Raw genomic sequence first — 24,214 nt, 5'->3', positions numbered from 1 at the left:
CCGAGGTTAAAGACGAGGGCGAAGGCGGCGATGCAGGGCCTCCGGCGATGCGTGGCTCGGTGGGGAGGACAAGGGAGTCGAGGCGGAGCTAATGGGCTCGTCGGAGGGGCGAGGGGGTGTCTGTGGTGGCAGCTACGGCGATCGGCGGCGAGGTACGCGCTCGGCCGTCGCAGGACAGAGAGAGGGAGATGAGGGGGAGAGTGAGCGAGTGCGAGAGGGAGACGTGGGGGGTCACGTGGCACTTCAGGGTGTCTCCCGGGCGTCGGCGGAAGCAGGAGGTGGCCGGCGTGTGGCCGCGGGCGCCGGCCACGCGCTCCGCGTCCTTCTGGCGCGAGGAGGACGACGACTGGTAGTGCCAGCAGGCTGGGCCGAGCCAGGTGGCTGGGCCAGCGCAGGTAAGGCCCAGGTGGGCTTTCTTCTCTCTCTTTTTTGATTTTTGTTTCTGTTTTCTATTTAACTGCAACTGTTTAGCTTTAAATAAAATACTAAAACATTTCCAAAAATCCTGAAAATAAATGTGGCCTCTGTTTAGATTACTTCCAACAGGAAACATTTACTCCCAGAATTATTTGAGCACTTAGATTATTTTATAGCATTTAAATGCCCAAATTCAAATACTTATGATTTAATTCAATGACCTTCTGTTGACCTAGAAAATTGTGCACCAATTTTTGCCAGAGGTTCTAACCTAAGACAAAGAGGGTGAACTTTTTAGAAGGGCATTTCAGGTTCATTGAAAATATTTTTAGTAAACCCTAGTTGTTTCCAGGGGGGTGTTGGGGGTTTCTGCCTTCCCCATTTCAAATTTAAGAAAAATTTAAACATGATGCACATTCTAATGCTTGAACTAGCTAGGGTGTGACACCGGATTCGGCTGTTTTTACCGGTTTAGCCTCTATCCATTTGGTGAATTTATCCACCATGACCAATAAGTATATTTTCTTGTGGGTTCCCCCTTTAAGGGGTCCGACCATGTCAAGCCCCCAGACCGCAAAGGGCCATGTAATGGGAATCGTTTGGAGGGCGGTGGGTGGCATGTGGCTTTGATTTGCAAAGAGCTGGCAACCGGTGCAGCGTTGGACCAAGTCCTGTGCATCTGCCCGGGCCGTTGGCCAATAAAATCCTGTGCGGAAGGCCTTGCTTACAAGAGCCCGGGATGCGGCGTGATGGCCGCTGAGTCCGGTGTGAATTTCTGCCAAAAGATTCCGCCCTTCCTCTTCGGAGATGCACCTTTGAAGGACTCCGGTAGCGCTTTTTTTGTACAATTCTCCCTCGTGGACCCTGTAGGCTTTGGATCGCCGCACTATGAAGCGTGCCTCATTTTGGTCCTCCGGAAGTTCCTGTCTAATTAGGTAGGCCAGGAATGGTTCTGTCCACGGGGCAATAATGGCCATTATTTCGTGGGCTGATTGTGCTATTTCGGTGGCGGAGCCTCTGATTGTGTCAGAGAGTTCGGTATCGGGTATTTTGGCCGGGTCCGGACTGTTGTTACCGGTGTCCCCTTCCCATGCTACGGATGGCTTGAAAAGCCTTTCCAGAAAAACGTTGGGAGGGACCGTGTCGCGTTTTGCGCCAATGCGGGCGAGGATATCCGCCGCCTGATTGTTTTCCCGAGCCACATGGTGAAATTCGAGCCCCTCGAACCGAGCTGACATTTGTATGACGGCATTGCGATAAGCGGCCATTTTTGGATCCTTGGCATCAAAGTCTCCATTTATTTGGGATATCGCGAGGTTTGAATCCCCGCGCACCTCTAGGCGTTGAATGCCCATGGATACTGCCATCCGGAGACCATGTAGAAGGGCCTCATATTCAGCTGCATTGTTGGAGTCCGTATACATTATCTGCAGTACTTATTGAACGGTATCTCCTTTTGGGGATGTCAAAACGACGTCAGCCCCCAGACCAGCCAACATTTTGGAGCCGTCGAAGTGCATGATCCTTGAATATGTGCCGTACTCTTTAGGGAGTTCGGCTTCCGTCCATTCAACGATGAAGTCAGCCAAAACTTGCGATTTAATAGCTCGTCGTGGCTTGTAAGTTATGTCGAATGGGAGTAGCTCAATGGCCCATTTGGCAATCCGGCCCATCGCGTCGCGGTTTTTTATAATATCGTTAAGTGGTACTTTCGAGGCTACCGTTATCGAACACTCTTGAAAGTAGTGTCGCAGCTTCCGGGATGCCATGAATACCGCGTACGCTATCTTTTGATAATGCGGGTATCGTGATTTGTATGGAGTAAGGACAGTGGACATGTAGTAAACCGGCTTTTGAAGGGGAAATTTGTGTCCGTCCACTTCTCGCTCGACGACAAGCACTGCGCTTACTACTTGATGAGTTTCCGCAGTGTATAATAGCATTGGTTCGCCAATGTTTGGCGCGGCCAGGACTGGGTTTGTTGCCAATATGGCCTTTATTTCGTTGAGTACGGCCATGGCGGCGTCTGTCCACTCGAAGTGTTCGGTGCGCCGAAGGAGGCGATAAAGGGGTAATGCCTTTTCTCCCAAGCAGGAGATAAAGCGGCTTAGAGCCGCCACGCATCCAGTTAATTTTTGTATTTGTTTGAGGTCTGTTGGGGTAGCCAACTGTGACAACGCTTGAATTTTGGTCGGATTAGCTTCAATACCTCTACTAGAGACAATGAATCCCAGGAGCTTTCCTACTGGTACGCCGAAAACACATTTTTCTGGATTGAGCTTGATGTCATATGTCCGGAGGTTGTCGAATGTGAGCCTCAAGTCGTCTACTAGAGTTTCGACATGCTTGGTTTTAACAACCACGTCATCCACGTATGCCTCCACTATTTTGCCGATCTAGTTTGCCAGGCATGTCTGAATCATGCGCTGATATGTTGCACCGGCATTTTTTAGCCCGAAGGGCATTGTGTTGAAGCAGAATGGGCCGTATAGTGTGATGAATGCCGTTGCGGCTTGGTCTAGCTCTGCCATTTTGATTTGATGGTAGCCGGAGTATGCGTCGAGGAAACACAATGAATCATGTCCTGCGGTAGCATCGATGATTTGATCAATGCGGGGGAGGGGGAAGGGATCCTTTGGGCAGGCCTTGTTAAGGTCCTTAAAATCGACGCACAAGCGTCAGGATTTGTCCTTCTTTGGTACCATCACTAGGTTTGCTAGCCAGTCCGGATGTTTTATGTCTCTGATGAATCTGGCCTCCAATAGCTTGGCTAGTTCCTCTCCCATGGCTTGTCTTTTAGGTTCGGAGAAACATCGAAGAGCCTATTTGACTGGCTTGAATCCTTTTAGGATATTTAGGTTGTGTTCAGCCAGCCTGCGTGGGATTCCTGGCATGTCTGAAGGGTGCCAGGCAAAAATGTCCTAGTTCTCGTGTAGGAACTCTCGCAGTGCGGCGTCGACATCAGGGTTTAATTGTGCCCCAATGGAAGCTGTTTTTGTAGGGTCCGTTGGATGGACTTGGAATTTGACTATTTCGTCCGCCGGCTTAAAGGAGGTGGACTTGGATCTTTTATCGAGTATCACGTCGTCCCTGTTCACCGTGGAGCGCAGTGCAGTTAGTTCTTCGGCCGCTAGGGCTTTGGATAGTGCCTCAAGGGCCAGTGCAGCTGTCTTATTTTCGGCGCGGAGTGCTATGTCCGGATCACTAACAAGAGTGATGATTCCGTTGGGCCCGGGCATTTTGAGCTTCATGTACCCGTAATGGGGTATGGCTTGGAAGATTGTAAATGCCTCCCGCCCTAATAGAGCGTGGTATCCGCTACTGAACGGGGCCACTTGGAATGTAATTTCTTCTGACCTGAAATTATCCGGCGTGCCGAATACCACGTCTAGTGTGATTTTTCCAGCGCAGCGTGCTTCCCGACTGGGGATGATTCCTCTAAAGGTTGTGCTCCTTTGCTTAATGCGGCTCCAGTATATTTCCATTTTTTGAAGAGTTTCCTCATAGATGAGGTTTAATCCGCTGCCGCCGTCCATGAGTACCTTGGTGAGTCGAAAGCCGTCCACAATTGGACTGAGGACCGGTGCGGCTGGTACTCGGGCTGTTCGGAATTTAGGTTCGTCACTAGCATTGAAGGTAATAGCCGTGTCGCTCCAAGGATTTGTTTCTGCTATGTGGCAAATTTCGGACGTGCTGCGGAGTGTTCGCTTCCGAGGACATGCTGCAGGTGGCCAAAAGTGGTGAGGATCTACTCCTCCCAAAAACCACAGAGCACCACCCCGAGGACAACAATACGGTCTCAACGGTTTTTGACGCGAAGGTCTCAAAGACCATTGAGACCGTATTGTTGTCCTCGGGTGGTGCTCTGTGGTTTTTGGGAGGAGTAGATCCTCACCACTTTTGGCCACCTGCCAGAGTATCCAGCATGCTCTAAGGTTGTGCGTTGGTATCGCATCCGCTGTACTATGAATTTTGCAGGGTCCGTTGAGCCATCCCTCCAGTACGGTTCCTTGCCCCGTAGAGGGCTTTTGCTTTTTGGTAGTTAACCCAGGTGTATTGTGATAATGTACCCTTTTATTTCGGACTGGGTTTGTATTCAGGACTAGATTATCCCAAAATTTTATTTCGGTTTTCCAGGCGGTTTCCATGGCGCAGTACTTTCATACCATGGACACCAAGTCGGCAAAGCGTGTAATTTTGCAACGACTTATGGCGTTGAGGATTCCCTTGTCCGTGCAATTATTGTAGAAGAATGAAATTGCGTCTTCCTCGCGGCAGTCCTTTATCCTGTTCTTGACCAGGAGGAATCTGGCCCAGTAATGGTGTACTGTTTCTTCGGGCTCTTGCCTAATTTGGGATAGATCGCGTATGTTTGGGTGGGTGGGTGTAATTAAATCCAAATCCTCACCCAATCTGAGGCTCAGTGGCCAAGTAGTTTCCGAACTCGAAAGTTTGGATTCTTGGATGTTTTCCGGTAAATCTAGCCCGCTGCCTGATTCTGGGTTCAGGCTTTGAGTGACATCCTCCCCTCCACGGGTATCCGGCTTGGAGGGATCGGGAATCCGGACGTAGCTAGTACTTAAGATGAATGAAGGGTTGCCGCATTGTTCTTCCACCACTACAACGTGATGGGTGACCTGGGGAGAGTTAATTTCTCTCAGATCGGGTTTAGGCCCAACCTGATCGTAATTTGTAGCGACTCCCAGGGCGGCGATGCGATCCAAGAGCTCGTTCAGGGAAGAGAGCTCCATTGGATCTAACTGCTCGGCGAGTTCCGAGTTGACATGAAGATTGCTTTTGATGACCCGAGAAGTCATCGTCGGCGCAGCGGCCGAACAGGCGGTCATAAGAAAACCACCTAGCCGGAGAGTTTGGCCGATAGACAGAGCTCCCTCAGCGATAGTGCCATCTTTAAACACGGGATGAGACATCCTTCCTGGTGGCGATGGCACAGCGGAACTCTCAATGAAAGCACCAATGTCGGTGTCAAAACCGGCGGATCTCGGGTAGGGGGTCCCGAACTGTGCGTCTAGGCCGGATGGTAACAGGAGGCAAGGGACACGAAGTTTTACCCAGGTTCGGGCCCTCTTGATTGAGGTAAAACCCTACGTCCTGCTTGATTAATATTGATGATATGGGTGTTACAAGAGTAGATCTACCACGAGATCAGAGAGGCTAAACCCTAGAAGCTAGCCTATGGTATGATTGTATGTTGTGATTGTTGTCCTACGGACTAAAACCCTTCGGTTTATATAGACGCCGGAGAGGGTTAGGGTTACACAAGGTCGGTTACAAAGGAGGAGATATCCATATATGTATTTCCTAGCTTGCCTTCCACGCCAAGTAGAGTCCCATCCGGACACGAGACGAAGTCTTCAATCTTGTATCTTCATAGTCTAACAGTCCAGCCAATGGAGATAGTTCGGCTGTCCGGAGACCCCCTAATCCAGGACTCTCTCACTCATCCTAATGACCGCAGCTCTTTTCTATGTGATGGTAGTTTAGATGATCGATATCGACTTGTAATGTGAAGACAAACTCGCTACTCGCGGTCTCGAGACTTGTAATGTTCTAACTTTGTTCAGTCTTTTGAATTCGGAGACTAATATGATGAATTGTATTCGGAGACTAATCTTCTATTGTATTCGATAAATCTGCTGTTTATATGTTGTGCTGTCTATATTATGTGCAGTAATATATTTTGTAACCTATGCAATTATCAGAAAATAAAAAATTCCTAATATTCATACTAGTGGCGCACTGTAATAAACACACTAGTGGCGCATTATCTAGAAGTGCGTCATTAGTAACCCAGAGCACAAGGTAAATATGCCCCCCTGGGAGGCATAGTAATGGTGCACTGCCAGGTGCGCCACTATTGTCTGGTATACTAATGGCGCACCAGGGGTGCGCCATTAGTACTTATTACTAGTGGCGTGATGATAGTGACGCACCTATAGTGCGCCGTTAATGGCCAAAATAGGTGCGCCACTAATTAGTCTTTTCCTAGTAGTGATGTACTTAGTACTGATTATGTCTACTGTGATACTACCTCTACTAGTAGAGTGTCTTGAAATTTTTTACAAGAGTTACATGTTAAATTTCACATGCACAAACAATATAACACAAACACAATTACTGAATAATTGAAGTCCATTTTGCAATGAAAATTGATACCAAAAAGAAAGACTAACGACATTTATCACCTGCCTCGTAGATGGTCTGGAGCAAGCATGCAATATATGTAAGCATTTATCACTTGTAGTCAACATTTAGATTATATATATATATATATTACAATATTATATTTCGTTGCAATTATTAATTACAAAGTTTATGCAGTTGGTCTTACACCATCGTGTAAGAACATATCATCTTTCAAAAGGCATTCCAAATCGTCCGTTGATAACAAGATGTCCACGAACAAGGTTTTTTTTGGGGCAGACATGATTGATTCGATGACTGAAATATCTCTAGGGGTACAAACATAGTCTGTCAACGTCATAAAAAAGTGAGCCAACTTAGACAATAAAATGAGCCAAATTAGTTGAATACAGAAGGCAATTTCACAAAGAAAATATTGATAATAACATCAAAGAAATACCTTGTGCGATAACATTTAAATTGGCATCCTTTTCTGATTTGTTATGAGATATCATCGTTTCGACATCATTATGTTGTAAAAAACTCGATGAATTTATTGTCCCTTTCAGCAACTTCGCATCGGAACCCTCAATGGATTTTTTTTGTGCATATCCAAAGTCCATATCCATGTCTCCTATATTCTGAAGAAACAATAATATACAAAAATATACCTTTCGTATTTGCATGTACAATATACATACCGAGGAAGGTTAGCTATATGCACCTCTTCTCGTGGTGTTTCAGTGCGGTCTGTCATCGTTACATAAGTGCACATGTCGGAACCCATCACTTTGTATCTATGATGAAATATATATGATCAAATATAAATGATATTTTCTACTGCATAATACTCCTTCCTATTTTTTAGTCTACGCATAACTCACATCACGCATACCAAGGAGACCTACTTGTAATATTTTTTGGACGAAATTGCCCCTGTGCTAGTTGAATTGCAGCGACCAGGAAAGCTGGGAAGCTATGATCACCGGAGCCAGTTATTGGCCCGTCCTCCTCGTTTCCTCTGCATGGCTGTTATTAGCCCATTCTCCTTTGCATGCGCCGCATGCGCGATCAGTAATTAATGCACAGGACGAGGTAGCATTGCATGCGGGGCTGAAGATTAGGATAGACTTGGAAGAAACCGCTGCAAATCAGGATCGCGTAGAGTATTGTGGAAAAAACAAGAAAAACGTATGCGCAGAGTAAAAGGGATAGGAGGGAGTATAATCATATATAATATCTGGAAAAAAATAAAAGTGAAACTGACACAACTATTTTCTCTATAAAAAACATAGTTGACATTATTAGGAAAAAATGTTGATTAAATAATTGTACTAACACAAAATTTGGGGAAGACAACAAACTGTAATGTTCATATATAAGTAAATAGTCATATGAAAATTATTTAAATTATTAATATAGGCCATGGAAATTGTCCAACAAAAGAAAAAAACATGCAAACAAACCTTCTTCAACCAAGTATATTTGTTTTTTCTCTTTTATTGTGATACCCTTAGTATATGAAAGGTAATTATAAAATATATTTATTTTTATGAACCATATTATATATATATATATACACTTTTATTGTTTCTGTGAGGTATGTATACTTTTAATATCTATTTTTTTGTCATAAATTCCCACACATGCAAGTTTAGAATTTCTATCGTTGAGCAAAATTTTCACATAAGGCCCAAATTAGCTATCCACACGGCCCAACCGGCACCCAAACTTAGCCCCCCATAAAAATAACTATAAAAGAAATTACTTTATCCACAGTATATTTTTTTGAGGGATTACAGTATACCTGGACAAATTGGCCGGCCCGACACGGCCCGGCCCGGCCAGGATTACATGGGCCAGGCACGGCACTTCCCGGCCGGGCACGCGTGCTGGCCTCCCCGACCCAGGCACGGCAAAGTTGCCTCATGGGCCGGCTCGACGGCCCACCTGGCTCGCTGGCCTCTGGGCTCACTGGCCACCCCTCGCCTTCCTCCCCCCTCCCCCTCGCTGCATCCCAACCCTAACCCCACTCACTCACCACTCTCCCCTCCACTCACTCACTTCCTCTCGCACTTTACCCTCCCCCGCCGCATCGCCGCATGCCTCGACGAGCCGGCCCGCGTGACTGCGCCCGCCGACCGCCGATCTGTCACATGTGCGGCAGATCTTGGGGCTCACTCACCGGTCCTCTCCACTCACCCGCCACCTCTCGCCCTCGCCCCTCCCCCCATCGCATCGTCGTGCGAGTCGCTGAGCCCGCAACCGCGCGACTCCGCCCGCCGACCACCGCATCAGTCCCATGCCGCGGCCGGTCTTGTGGCTCATTCACCTCTCTTCTCCACTCACTCCAACATCTCGGCCATCTCCCCTCCCCCCGCCGCATCACCGCGTGCGTCGACCGTGCGACTCCACCCACCGACCACCGTATCAGCACGGCTAGGGGCTCCGACGAGCTGTGTGCCGTGCGACCAACGAGGACGGGCGCAACGAGCTTACTGAAACGGGCGCCGGTGCTCGGTCTGGTCTCGTTCCCCTCGCATTTGCGGCGGTGTTCGTATCCGGCGAGGTGGCAGGTGGATCCGAAGCGCGGCAGTTCAGGGGGGAATCGCTGGGAGGTGGAGGAAGGATGAAAAAAAACCATGGTAGGTGGGACAAAAATTAACCATAGAACGGAGACTACCAACTGAGACATTAGGAGTAGAGATAAACTCTATAAAGGTTTGGTGTTGTGATGCAAGCGTTTGAGGCGAGAGAGATGGCTCCCCTCCCTCCCCGCTCCTCCTAGCCCCCCACCCTCCAGCCCAGCTGCCGGCGAATCCCTGCCGTCTGCCCACCCAGCACCTCCCCTTGCCATGGCGGCCCCAAGTGCTGACCCTATCGAGCCTCGGGCGACCCTCTCCGACAACCGCGTGTCCTCCGACGACCGCTGGTACGATTCGGAGAGCGAGTCCTCGGCCCGCTCGTACAGCGATGTCGCACGCACACCGCCGGCTATGCCCGCACCACTCGCTCTCCTCGCTCCCGCACGCGCCGTCGACTAGCCTCGACTGCCCGTTGCAAGCCGCATCGGCCCCCGCTCCGAGGTGCACCGTGCCCCTGGTGGCGTCCAGGTCGATGCCGACGGCTTCCAGCAGCCACGGCGCCGGAACCGTCGCCGCCGCCCCCGCCAAGGCGACGAGCCCAACACAACCCCATGCCAACGGCGCAGCCCATCCCCGGAAGAGGTCGCCGGACTCTGCTTCCGCTGCCTCGACCCTGGTCATCGTGTTCGGGACTGCACCAACGACATTCGCTGCCGCCGATGCCTGGAATCCGGCCACGACTCGCGCTCCTGCCACCCACAGCGCCGGAGAGCCATCCGGGCCGACCCTAACTGCGCTCGCCCTGCTGCTCGGGCGCGGGCGCCCCAGGTTGCGCAGCCACCTCTGCCTCCTCCCGCCGCCTCGGCCGCTGCGCCCTTGCCGCGCGCCGGAGCCGGTGAGGATTATCATGTCGCATTCTGTGGAGATGGAGGAGGCCGAGGAGGTCCTGTCCCGTGCAATGGTAGCCTCCATCACTGGCAACAGGCCGACCGTGTCCGCTGCCGAGGTGGCCGATGTGCTCCTGACCTCCCTCGAGCTCGAAGACGGCGACTTCACGGTACATGCTCACCACCCCGAGGATTTCCTGATCCTGTTCAGCTCGCGCACGACCATGCGCCGCCTCAATGGAGACCATTTCATCCGCGCCCCGCGGTTCAGCCTCTCTGTCCGGCCGTGGAGCAAGCTGGCACATGCGGGCTCTGGCCAGTTCGAGTATCGCGTCGAGCTTGAGCTTCGGGGCATCCCCGCTCAGGCCTGGCATCTATCAACTGCTGAGCACATCCTGGGGGAGAGCTGCTGGATCGAGCGGCTTCATCCCAACACGCGCTCCAGAGAGGACATGGCCACATTCCGGCTAGCAGAGCGCGCGCATGATCCGGCCAGCATCCGCCACGCCGCTGTTCTTGAGATCGTGGAGCAGATTCCAGCAAGGGTACGTTCGGAAGCGCCTACCATCAGGACCCTCACATACCCAATCTCCATCGCTCTTGCTCGGGCGGAGAGGATCGGAGCCCCTGCGCCTAGCAATCAAGGAAGCAATGGACCTCGCGCTGGTGACGGAGATGGCACCGGAGACGGCCACGACCATGCCCGAGGCAATGGCCCGGGCCGGGCGCGTCGACGCGGCCTCAAGCGCCGGCGTACGGAGGCGCCACCTGCCGGACGCGCGGACGGCATGACCGTAGACACCTTGGGCTGGCGCGCTAGGGGCCGCTCCGTGCGCGCTGATGGCCTGTCCGTCGCGCATGCATGGCCGGTGCCGCCAACCGTCACTGCGCCGCCGTCCGTACGGGTTGGGAGATGCTCCATGGGCCCATGGCCAGGTCAGCACGGTCGGCCGGATCAGCAGGGCCCCTCCAACCCACGTCAATGTGCCAGAAAAGGAAAAGGGAAAGGATGGCAAAGGCAGGCTTTGGCCACGGGCCAGACTAGCCCTGCCGCAGCCGCTGATGGAGATGCCAGGAACGGGCAGGAGGGGCAGCGGGTGGCCCCCAGATCGATGCGTCCGCGCATCCCACCAACGCAGAACCCCGCCATGTGCCCAGCATGGCACTCCCATTGGCGGCAAGCACCCCAGAAGGATCAGGAGATTCAAACACCGCCCCATCCCCCGTGGAAGATTGCGTGGATCCCGCAACTAGCTCGCATGATCCGAGGGACTGTCGGGACCTGCCCGATCTGAGCGAGGTGCCAGACTCGCAGCCCGTGACGGCTAGTTGGTCGGGGCAAAGCGGCTACTCGCCAGCTGCGCCACCTGACGTGGCCACGTCTGCCCCCGTGGACCGGTCCTGCGGGACCCACGAGCGCACTACTGGGAGCGCGGATGCATGCCCCGCCACGAGCACGGTCCCCCCTGCAGAGGCAGCCAGCCCACCACCCCCGGTGATAATCATGCAAAGGCCCCAGGCCCAGCAGGCCCTGGCGAGGCCCAGCTCGGAAGTGGAAGCCCGCACGCCTGCCTCCAATGGCCGAGGCCCAATCACTCCCGCTGAGGGGCGCTTCGCTTCCCCGCCGATCACCATGAGACGATCACGGGCCCGTGCCCCCGTGTCGCAATCCTTGACGCTGGGTGAATTCCTGGCGGCTGCAACCAAGCACATCGCCGCAGCCTTGCCAACGCCCGGGAGGAGGCCGCGCAGGCCTCTGAACTTCGCCCCACGCTGCGGCCGCTCTGCGGCCAATTCATCCCCGACGGCGGCGCCCCTACAGCCGAAAGACGTGCGCATGTCCAGATCTTGCACACCCTGGGGATCATTGGGACAAACCAAAAGATTTCATCCACCGAGATGCAAACCTATGAGGGCATGTTCGCAACACCCATCCCGCTCGCGGTGCTCAAGGCCATTGCTGCCCTGGTTGATCGAGAGATCCCGGAGGGTTTGACCAGCCTGCCGACCACACCGGCACGGGTCGAGGTTGCGTGTGAAACCTAGGAGTGGCGCACGGTTTCGCTCGTCGATCAAATATTCATGGATCACGGCCTCAGGATTGTAGTGTGGAATGTGAGTGGCCTTAACGCACGCGCTCGGCGCTTTGCCGCCCGCTCGCTATTGGACACCACAGCTGCCTCCATTGTATGCCTACAGGAAACAAAGATGATATTGCTCTGCTCGTCTGTTGTGCTCGACACCCTTGGCTCGGAATTTGATGATTACACATACCTCCCGGTGAATGGCATGCGAGGCGGCATTCTTCTGGCTTGGAAGAGCAGGGTTGTATCTATCACGCACCCTCTGTTCACCACGAACGCCCTCACCGCCACGGTGACCACGGCCACGGGCGTACCCTGGTGGCTTTCGGTCGTGTACGGACCCCAAGATGACGCGGACAAAATTGCGTTCCTGCAAGAGCTCCGGGACATCCGTGCGGCTTGCCCCGGACCATGGATGCAATGCGGAGACTTCAACCTCATCCTACGTGACGAGGACAAGATAAATGGCAACTTGAATAGGCGAATGATGGGCAGGTTTCGCTGCCTTGTCAATGATCTCGCCCTGAAAGAAATTTACCTCAATGGGCGCCGCTTTACATGGTCCAACGAGCAGTCCCCGCCTACCCTGGTGCACCTAGATCGCGTGCTCTGCACCTCGGACTAGGAAGACGCACACGGCGAGTGCCATCTCCGCTGCCTTGCGTCCGTCGTCTCGGATCATTGCCCGCTGCTGTTAGACTGCGCACCCATGCCCACGGCGTACAGGCGCTTCCATTTTGAGGATTTCTGGCTCAGGCTAGATGGATTTCAGGACACGGTGGCCACGGCCTGGGGCTCGGTTTACGACCTGGACCCCTTTCACCGCTTGATGTTGCGCCTTCAGGCCACAGCCCGTAGACTCACCAGCTGGAGTGCCAAGTCTACTGGCAGCATTCGGGACCGAATGGCCATTTCCCGCGAGCTCATATCACGGTTCGACAAGGCCCAGGAGGACCGCGCTCTATCACTGCCTGAAGACTGGCTGAGGAAGCACCTCAAGATCACATACCTTGGCCTTGCGTCCCTGGAGCGCACCATTGCCAGGCAGCGCGCGCGCATTGCCACGATCAAGGAGGGCGACACCAATACAGGTTTCTTCCATCGGCAATGCTCTTTTCGCCGACAGAAGAATCGAGTATACAGCCTCGCAGTGGATGGGCACATACTCACAGACCAGGACACGATGGCGCGAGCTGCTTTTGAGCATTTTGATAGGATACTGGGCTCGGCTGCAGACAGGGAGCTCACGTTAGAGTTGGACCAGCTCATCGAGCCTTGCCACCTCTCCAGCTTGGATGCACCATTCACCGTGGAGGAGGTCTGGGACGCGATCAAACGCCTCCCCGCCAGCAAGGCGCCGGGACCTGACGGGTTCACCGCCGAATTCTTGCGGGCCTGCTGGACAACTGTCCGACACGACTTCATGGATGTATTCCAGCAGCTATTCGAGATGAGAGGCCGCGGCTTCCACAAGCTGAACCAAGCCCTGATGACCCTGCTCCCCAAGCAAGCCGATGCCCAACAGCTAAGCGACTACCGGCTGATTTGCTTGATACATCTTGTGGCCAAGCTCTTCGCCAAGGTCCTCTCGTTACGCCTCGCCCCGAGGCTGGATGTTCTAGTCAGCCGGAACCAAAACGCATTCATCCAGGGCCGGAGCCTCCATGATAACTTTATCCTGGTCAAGCAATCTCTACGGATGCTACACCAGCTAGGGGCTCCCCGGATCATGTTGAAGCTCGACTTAACGCGCGCCTTCGACACCATATCATGGCCATTTCTATTTGAGATCCTGCGACAATACGGGTTCGGAGACGGATTCATGGAGTGGCTCGCAATCCTGCTTTCGACAGCGAGCACTCGCGTCCTACTGAATGGTGAGCCAGGCCCTCCCATATGGCATCGCGCTGGCCTGAGACAAGGCGACCCCGTGCCCCCCAGCTCTTCGTGCTCGCCGTGGACACGCTTGGCAGGCTGATGCGCCGGGCTATGGAAGCCGGCATCCTGTGGCAGCTACATCCCAGGCGCCCCATCCCAGCGATCTCTCTCTATGCGGATGATGTGATGCTATTCTGCCACGCCACACCGGAGGATGTTGCCGCCATCAAAGGAATCCTAACCTTATTCGGCAAGGCGAGCGGGCTGCTGGTGAACTATGCCAAGAGCTCGGCCACCACCCTGCATGGCGACCCGACGGCCGATGAGGCGACCTCCCAGCTTGGATGTCCGGTAGCGCAGCTCCCCATATCTTACCTCGGCATTCCGCTGACGACACGTCGACCCACTGCCACCCAGCTGCAGCCCCTCATCGACTCAGTGGCTGCCAGACTCCCGACTTGGAAAGCGTGGCTCATGAACAAGGCTAGGCGGCTCGCCCTGGTCAAGTCCGTTCTGTGTGCGATTCCCGTGCACCAGCTGCTCGCGTTAGCCCCGCCTAAGAAAACATTGAAGCAGCTGGAGAAGATCCTGAGAGGTTTCCTATGGGCCGGCCGCGCCATTGCCAATGGCGGACACTGCCACGTCAATTGGCGCCATGTATGCAGACCCATCGAGTACGGCGGCCTCGGGGTCCGCGACCTTGAACGCGCTGGGTTGGCACTGCGCATACGATGGATGTGGCTTGCCCGCGTGGACCCTGACCACGCCTGGCAAGGGCTCGACATGCAATTCACTAATGAGGAGCGAGCAATGTTCTCTACATCAACCACCATGAGCATCGGCAATGGTTTGACGGCACTGTTCTGGGAGGATCGCTGGGTCAACGGGCAGTCTGTCCTTGACATCACCCCATTACTCCACCAATGCATCCCCAAGCAGCGACGAAAAGCACGGACGGTTGCCGATGGGCTAGCCAACAACACCTGGGCGCGCGATATCCAGGGGACACTGGGGCTGCATGAGATAGGCCAATACCTGCTCCTCTGGCATGCTGTGAGCCACACCACCCTTTCTAACGAGCCGGACCGCTTACTCTGGAGGTGGACGGCCAACGGCCACTACTCGGCGCAATCATGCTATGCGGCAAGTTTCCAGGGTTCTACATGATGCCCCTCATGGCAGCTGGTATGGAAAACCTGGGCACCACAAAGGGTGAAGTTCTTTCACTGGTTGGCAGCCCAAGATCGCTGCTGGACGGCCGAAAGACTCGCCAGGCGTGGGCTAGATCATCACCCCAGGTGTCTCCATTGCGACCAAGCAGTCGAAATGCTACAACACCTGCTCCTGGCCTGCCCTTTTGCACGCCAGACATGGCACACCATTCTCAACTGGCTCCAATTGCCGGCCCAGCCGCCTGATCAAGAGCCCAGCGTCATGGAGTGGTGGCGGCGCGCAAGGGAGGGAACACCACCGGCGTAGCGCAAAGCCCTCAAGTCTATCACTTTGCTCGTCCCATGGATGATATGGAAGCACCAGAATGCATGCGTCTTCGACAATGCTACACCATCCATCACAACACTAGTGGATAGGATCAAAGAGGAGGCCCGATGTTGGGCAAAGGCAGGCGCCCAGGGGCTTCGGGTTGTCCTGCCCACAACCTGGGATGTACACTGACCAATTACAAAAACATGTAACGACACACCTCCTAGGAGGCCTTCCATCTTTTCAATGAAATGAAACGCAAAGGCTTTTTGCGTTTTCTCAAAAAATAAACTCTAAAAATCAATGAAAAAAGTAGCGCGCTATAACAAAATAGGAGCGGCCTTAAAATATGCTATTAGCAAGATATATCGCACTATGGCATTCTATTAGCGAGGCAGTGTACATTGATTTATTTAGCTAGACAATTCTATAGCATGCTAATAGCAGTGCTTTTTTCAGTGAAAAATACATTACAAATATATTAGTAGTAGACTCAAGGAAGCATCAATACATTTGTCAACATGCATTCCCTTGAATGGTAGCTTAACAACCCATCACAAAATGGGTAGTTACGGAAGATGTATACAAGAGGAGACGACAACATGTAGTCAATTTAAAACACAAGTATAAGAATTATACTCTGCTTTAGTGCAAGCCATTCAAAAAGCATACTTGATTCAAGTTTGGATATGAGAACACCGTGACAAAAAGCATACGTCGATGCCTCACCGTGCACCTCTCCTAGTCTCCCTTTCCTCCGTACATTTTTCGCATCCTCAATTCCTCCTAGTGTTCCTTCAAACAAGAAAATGTGAAGGTATTTTTTTCAAGGGGCATCAACACAGAACCATGACCTTCGCATCTTCTTGAAGACTATTGGCGAGTGAACCTTCATGTGGAGCCATGTTTTCCATTGACAACGTCCTCCGCCCTGGCCTATATCACAGAAGTTCTTTTCCATCAGACCTACAATGCCATATAACAAGATGATTTAAGAATGAACGTGTAAGTATTCCTAGCATGCAAAGCATAGCAAATTCGAGTGCCAGAACATAACAGTGAAGTTGTACACTTTCATGCGGAGTTGAGCTTCAATACAATGCCAGAGCTCTATCTTCAGCGAACTGGTAATATGAAAATATCAGTACCAAAAATATAATCGTGAAATGGTGAGCACGAACTTAACTTTGGATGTTTAGTGCCAATTATGATGCCCAACTCAGTTGATCTTACCACGGAGAATTATATAACAAGCATTGAGCGTTAAATAGCTTGAAACCTTATACTTAAGGTCACTTGTCTATCTGATTGTAAATGACAGGATGCAATATTACATTATCATTACTTAATTGAAGAATATAATTATATTTACGATTGTTATTAAAGCAATCTTCATACACAAATTCTAGAGCATCAGATTTCTCTTTGTATAGAAGATCCTAAAATCAGTGAGCTCTAGAAACTTCAGGCAGAAAATTATCGCGAGGGCATACAAATTGAAGTATAATTTGAAGAATCAACCCGGGAAACTACAACCAGGAACCATTTTATTTCGGCTTCAGTTCCTAATTTTTTTAATATTGACTATCTATTGTGGAAAAGAGTGATTTATAACCTCTGTGTCCATATCAGTATGTCCCAGTTTCAGTCGTCATCATTTCAGTTACAGTTTCCTCTCGTGCAAGCCCCAAATCAGTAAGCTTCATCTTCTTACGGTTTGTAGTAAGCAAAAAATTATCTGCCCACACAAAACTTTTATTAGGACATCGTAAAAGCATAAAAAGTGTGACAGAGAAGCTACAAGGTAAAGCAAGCAAAACAAAATGGTAAGACTGATAGGGAGAAAGAAACAAATCATGAGTGAACCATGAACAGGTACTAAAGCAAAGCAGATACCATGGATGTGAAATCAGGAAAATTTTAGATGATTAACTGACCAACTACTGAAAATCAAAGAAGCTGAAAAAGTGTCGTAAATAGTTAAAAGCAGATGCCTCTAACCCACTTGATTCTACAAGTAAATAAGCAACATATCTTACTGCTGAATGCAATGGTTGGTATCCAAACGGGAAAAGGGTACATCGTCTTTAACCTGTTGACACTATGACAGATTTAATCACCATTAGAAACAATCCTGATTAGAAATGCATTAGGATTTCTAATAAACCCCATGATACAGCAAATTGGTATTATGAATCAAAATGTTTAGAAATCATGTAATTCTACCGCAACAAATTTATTATGAATATTGAACATATTAAGGAGAAGTGTCTTGGCAAAAATAGAATAAAGCATTCAGGATAAGAATCTCACCTGCCAATGGAACCTAATCCAATAAATATAGGTAAAGATGAATAAAAACTTCCCATGACAGTGCTCCAAGTCATCATGATTTGCACACAGAGAGTCGGGCCCATTGCCTCCGCGTCTGCTCCCAGCTCCATCAGCGGACCACCACCATATCCCGCAGCAGCTCCAGCGGCGTCCCTTCCGATCAGGGGCGACCACATCAGCGCCCAGCACAAGCAGCACACACACGGACGTCCCTGCCACGACGTGCAACAACATCAGCCCATCGGCGGCGGTGCGGGGCCTCCACATTGGCGCGCAGCTCGAGCAGCCCATGCACAGCTCGAGCTAAATACCCATGCCTTGCCACTTGATGATAAATAAAGTATGGGTTCGTTAGTTAATATATTTAATCAAATACGCCGAGTACAACATATGTTCAGTTTTATCACATCTCATATATACATTATTGATCTCATCAAACATTTTTGAATGTTAAAATACATAAACAAAAGGTCATATCGTAACTCCTAACATACATACATGAATGTTAGCACTGTCACTGTCCTAGGGGTAAAGAATCTGCATTGTTTCATAACGAGTCTCGCCACTTTCGTTTGTTCTTGTGGTTACTCTCATAATCATAGACAATCTATTTTTGGAAAGATCGGGACGGTGTTGCAATTACGCATGTCAAGAGAAAGCTGATCAGATGCCATAAGCCCATAATCATGTGCGAAGATGAAACTTAGAACGTGCCTTGCACTACAGTAAAAAAATTTACCTCTCATATTTGCAGACCCAATGGGTAATAAGTAATCCATATGCACCCTTTCTCCGAGCCACATCATGGTCGCCCCCACGCTCGTCAGCACGCTTGCCTTCCTCACGCACACTGCTTAGTTTCGGCTTCACCACTGGCAATATTTAGTGAATACAAAAAACACTGACCTAAAATAGATAAGCTTGATTTTTCACTGCAGAGAATAATTTGGAGGTATTAGCAAAGACATGTACCCCATAATTTTGCCTGACATAATGGTGTGAGCATTAGAAACATTGAAACAAGAGTCTGTCAATTCAGTAAACTCATAAGACCAAGCAGAATGACATTTCCAGGACGCAGTTTTGTTGTTGCCTTTCCTAGTCAAACTTCCAGGACGCCACGGGCTACTGTACATATAGATATAGACATTAACCTGCACAACTCAATAGGTATACTCGACATGGCCCGCACAACTCAATATGTGTGCTCTCAAAATAGAACAGGAAAGTGAAGACATGTACATGGATTCATTCATGGAGTTGAATAGTCAAACATAGATATAACTGATCCAAAAAAGAATCAGTAGCAAACCACGACTAATGCAGATCACCAAGCTAATTATGAACCGAAACATACCAAAAACCCATCACGAGAATAGTGCATAACTTGATGGCTTCCCAATTCAATCCACTATGACCAAACTATCACTTGATTTCTGGATTCATTTAATTTGATGTTGAACAAATATGACGGCAACGGAGACTTGACGACCCAGGGCGGTGTGACGATGGGCTTCCCGAGGTCCTGCTAATGCGTTCCTACGAGAAACAATGTAGGTATATGTAAATGTAACTACCCGCCCTCAGTCCACACAGATTGGAAAAGATGCATAATATTTAAATAAATGAATTAGAAACACTACCATATTAAAAGAACAAATGATAAATGTTGTTCAACCTTTATGTGAATACCGCAATCGGAAGATGAAAACAAAAAATATTTAGAATTCTTGAGAACTAACAAAATAGCACAAAAATGCAAACCTAGAATAAGCAAACATACTTGTTGTAATGAATAAGCAAACAATTACATGGGCAACCTTAATTTGGCACATACAAATACACATATTCTGGGAGCCAGGTCATATGATTATTAGCAAGATTTTGTAAAAACACTATCTATGACTTCTGCATGACCAAGACGTCCGAACGTTTCAGTGGAGGCGGTAGTGAATAATCCTAGCAGATCTGGAAAAAAAATGCAAGGCATGGTAGAGAGGGCCAAGAGAATTACAAAATGGGGAGGCTCGTCTTGGTGGCGGGAAGTCTCCGCAAAGCCCCACAGCCTGTGACTTCTCCTGTGATGTTATGCACTGCTCTAGGCATGTCACCGCCGTTGAGCATATCAAAGATAGGGAGTTCTCCTATATGGCAGCTGTGATGATGCCCACCTGAAAGTGACATGTTGGGAGGCGATGATAAGTGTGGCGGCAAGGAATCCCTCGAAGAATGATTAGTGAACAATCAGACAACCCAACAGTCACCCAAAAAAGATACAATTCCATCTTTTAAGACGACATTTTATACTGAAAAGAGTATTTTGGCAATTTACTAAAATGCATATTGATATGCTTTTTGCGAGTATAGTTAGATGCTTTGAATGTTCTTTGACATCTGAAAGTATTTTCATTCCTATACCATACAAATCATAACATTTCATTAGGAGATTATAAATAGCAAGTTCTGCGACCACATTGGCAGACTGGATATCATACATCTAGGTACTCCCTCCGTCCCAAAATTCTTGTCTTAGATCTGTCTAGATACGGATGTATCTAATACTAAAACGTGACTTGATACATCCGTATTTAGACAAATTTAAGACAAGAATTTTGGGACAGAGGGAGTATCATGAACTAATGATAAGTAGATCATACTACAAACCATGCTTGTTCATATAATACTCTGATCTTGTTCAGGGAGGTGTGCTGACTATAGACATGAGATATTCACATGTACACCAGAAATTCGCTATCATAAATAAATCGCTTGGTCTACAAATAGAATCAGATAAAAGAGAAGAAAAAAGTTTCGCATGGTTAATAACATTTTGGTGAAAGAATAATAGAAAAAATTGCATATGTACGACAACTTCAGCATCACAAACCTAAGGCACCTCAGCAGACATGGATGATCACATCAGTGTGTGGCAGTAATGCACTAATCCCTACTATGAACCAGAAATCGCATTTGCTTCAGTCAAATTAAAGAGCCGTTGCACATAGACTATGAACTACATGGCATCTGAACTCACCGTTTCAGTGCTCAAACTTTTGCTCTTTAAGCTTGACGATTTTTATTACTTCTCTCGACAAATTGTCAAGTTATCCTATGGGGAAAGCATTTGCATCATTTAGTCAAATAAGTGGAGTAACAACATGTACTCTCTCTGGTAGTTTTTAAATAAGTGGAGTAACAACATGTACTCTCTCTGAACTATCATTTGGCTGTAGAACTTTAAAATCAAATCCAATTAATTGGAACTAAATAAATACAGTAGCAAACAACTTATAGCTAAATATGACCTCTCCATTCAGCTTAAAAAAGAAGTGCCAAATCAGACTTGGATGCATCCACTAATATTTCTAAGTAGGTACAATCAGCGCTCTATTAGAAAGAAAAGGAAGAAAAAAGCATGTAGGTGGTGGTGGTGTTTCAAAAAATAGTTTGACCCGCCACAATAGAAGGCAATCCAGTTTATCCTCACCGAATTGACTCGCCTTTATTTCCTAGGATGTACTGCAGGACCTCTTTGAGCTGAATAAAAAGTTTTACTAACCTAGAAACAAAATCATAACATTACAATAAGAGTGGATTAGAGAAATTAGCATGTTGTCCTTAATAATAACAGAAAAATAAAGGTTATGGAAACTAAATGTCAAATCTGGATAGCAATATATAGAACAGTCTCACTGTTATAGCACACCAATTTCTAAAGTGAATCGTCTAAAAACACAATTTATGCACGAAGAAGTTCATATATAGTGAGTCATATAATGAAGATCTGTATATTTGTAGGTTGTAGCAACCAGTGGCAGTTCAACCAGCTTGTACGACCCATCAAAAGTATTAAGTATAAAAGCGATTTGACACGGCCGCAAAACTGCAACATAAATTTTTCCAACGTTGGTTGCAAACGTTTGGACAAGTTTTAGTTTAGTAAAGCTTACTATGTAGTTAAGACTGCAAATGTGATGCATACTGCTGTCATTCTCACCACACATTGATCGTTTGTTTGGTCCTGAGAGAACAAAGGAAGAACTGTGAAATTAGGCGGCCGCTTTCATCGATGACCGATCCACACACCGGACTCATAACCGTGTAAGATAAACAGCACAACAAAGTAGTGAAGGCATTAGCATTCAAATTCCGACCCAGCATCCGTGACCTCCCATCCATCTTAATCTCAGTACTTGATATAGACTTGCATTTATTTCAGATGTATGTTTGTGCCAAACAATTTAATATGGACGAAAAAATAAAGAGAAAAGAATGCTAGTTCTTGAGAAAGTAGAAAGAACTGATGGTTACTTCTAACCAGAGGAACTTAATTCTTAATATACAAGCAAGAATCAATACTGAAAGGACCATAATCAGAAAGAAAAAATAGGCCCGTAGTAACATCGTTATTCACGTCGACCATAATCAGAAATAAATGTCTAATTTTTGTATGTGCAAGGACGGACTATGATGCTGCACCTACTTCAGGCTCTACATGAGGCCCTATCATGGCCAGGGCTGTTGGGGCCTTCTTCTTGGCCTTCGTGGCGCCTCCATTGATGACAAAAGGAGAAGTCGACATGGCATATCTCAGCGAGCCGCTTCTTCTCGTTGTTGGTTTCCCTATGGCCGTGATCCAGATCTGTGGGTATGAGATTTGGATCGAGGGAAGGGAGAAGGGAGGGGAATTGGGGACTTGCATAGGGGAGTCCGCGTTGATGGGGATCTTCTCAAGGTCGATCGAGCCGCACGTTTTCATCCAAGGCCGCCATTTTCTTGGGGGCACGCGGCGCTGGTGGAGACCATTGCGGAGGGGAACCGAGCGGCATCGGTGGTGGCGATTCTGGAGACCGATTTCCCCTGCAGCTCACGACATCGGGAGGGTGAGGGTGGGCAGCGACCAGATCGGGAGGGTGAGGGTGGGACGCGAGAGAAAAGGAGAGGTGGGCACCCTGGACCTGGAGGCCTCGCTCGTTCCTGCCTGCGTGCGGGTTGTGGAGGGTTTTTTTCGCTGGTTTTTCTTCGGAGGTTTATTTTCGTTCGATTCTGTCGCTTGCGAGAGAACTACGTGAACGTGGTTTTGGTTGGGTTTTTTTTAGAACCGGGAGGTGGGAGCAGGTACAAAAAAACCATGATGGGTGGGAGGTGGGAGCAAAAGTATCAAAGAAGTATCAAAAAAGACCATATTAGATGGGACGAAAATAAAACCCGGAACGTGGACTACCAACTGAGACATTAGGAATAGAGATAAACTAATATAAGACATTTTAGATCACTAATTTAAAATGTCTTATATTAGTTTACATAGGGAGTAGTATACAAATGATTTAGAATTTGTATTGTCATTTATCTTGGCCCGCCCAGCTTTTTGTTTGTAGCTCCTCCACTGAGTTACATTTCTCATTTATGTATACAAATGCTTACTGTTTGAGTAGTATCATAAGCATATGATCAACAGATTAGCTAGCCTGAGATTGGCTCCTTAGGTCCATCAGTTTTTTGGGCCTTCTTTTCCGGTGGCTCAAAGGCAACGAAGGTGATGTCAATCCGTAGTTTACTTCTAATGGCTGCATGTCATGTAATAGAGCAAAAATACTTTTTACTGCTTCGTCATCATGGCCTAATTGTGTTATTCTTTACTCCATGCTGAAAAGCGAGTAAAACGCGCGCTTTAATGTGTGTTCAAAAATATATATTCTTCAAATTAAATCATGGTGTGTAATAATATATTTGCAGAAAATGAATAATGTTGATATCCTTGGATGAAAACTAACATGATAGTTTGTGTTCTCTTTACATGAATCAGATAGACGTGTAATCTCAGATGCTTAGTTGATAGACAAACCCAAATATCCCTTTTTTCCTTACATGCTGGGTATAATGGGCCTTTTGATTTATTTTGAAGAATGGTATTTGTGACTCAAAGAACAAGCCATATCGATGAAGACGGCGAACATGGATTTGTAGACGAATTTGGCGGTAGGAAGGTTGAAAATGTCATCTGAAGTGCATTTAGAACTTAAAGGTGTATGTTCTACATGAATAGTAATGAGCAACTAGAATGTGTGTGCCCTCGTGCAACGCACGGGCATTCACCTAATATTCTTAAAAAGTTCACGCTATAATGTTTCACTAGCGCCTGATTGCGCTAGTGGTTAGGCAAAGCTATGCGGTCGGTCAATTCTTCACGGGTGCAACATCTTTTGGGTGTTTTTTGCGTTATAAAATAAAATCTGTTGCGCTGCGCTGCTTGTCGTGGACTGGCCCACTAGGGGGCACAGTGAGCACCAGCTGCCTCACTCGTCGAACTCGCGACCTCACTCATTGAGGTGTGTTCATACAACCACCGCATTACGGAGCGGGATCTACTAAGTTTCAACTCTTCCTTTCTTTTATTCCTACC

At 48.6% G+C, this 24,214-nt stretch overlaps 1 long non-coding RNA gene across 4 annotated transcripts; it reads right to left on the bottom strand.

Annotated features, from left to right (window-relative positions):
* Positions 1-17,584: 17,584 nt before the first annotated feature.
* On the bottom strand, positions 17,585-22,677 carry LOC125521937 (uncharacterized). 4 transcript variants are annotated; one of them, XR_015611824.1, is made up of 6 exons: positions 22,295-22,677; positions 21,762-21,832; positions 21,299-21,370; positions 19,826-19,982; positions 18,551-19,350; positions 17,585-18,023 (listed from the first exon to the last, which is right to left on the bottom strand). It is a non-coding gene; the product is annotated as an uncharacterized LOC125521937 (long non-coding RNA). The 4 variants fall into 4 exon arrangements; XR_015611825.1 differs by lacking the exon at positions 21,299-21,370; XR_007289507.2 differs by lacking the exons at positions 21,762-21,832; positions 22,295-22,677 and having other exon boundaries at positions 17,585-18,135; positions 21,299-21,734.
* Positions 22,678-24,214: the final 1,537 nt, after the last annotated feature.

The sequence above is a fragment of the Triticum urartu genome, chromosome 7A (genome assembly GCF_056163025.1).
Source record: "Triticum urartu cultivar PI428250 chromosome 7A, HENAU_Tu73, whole genome shotgun sequence".
Taxonomy (NCBI): domain Eukaryota; kingdom Viridiplantae; phylum Streptophyta; class Magnoliopsida; order Poales; family Poaceae; genus Triticum; species Triticum urartu.
The sequence above is the reverse complement of the archived record's forward strand: the minus strand, read 5'-3'. Positions and strand labels throughout refer to the sequence as shown.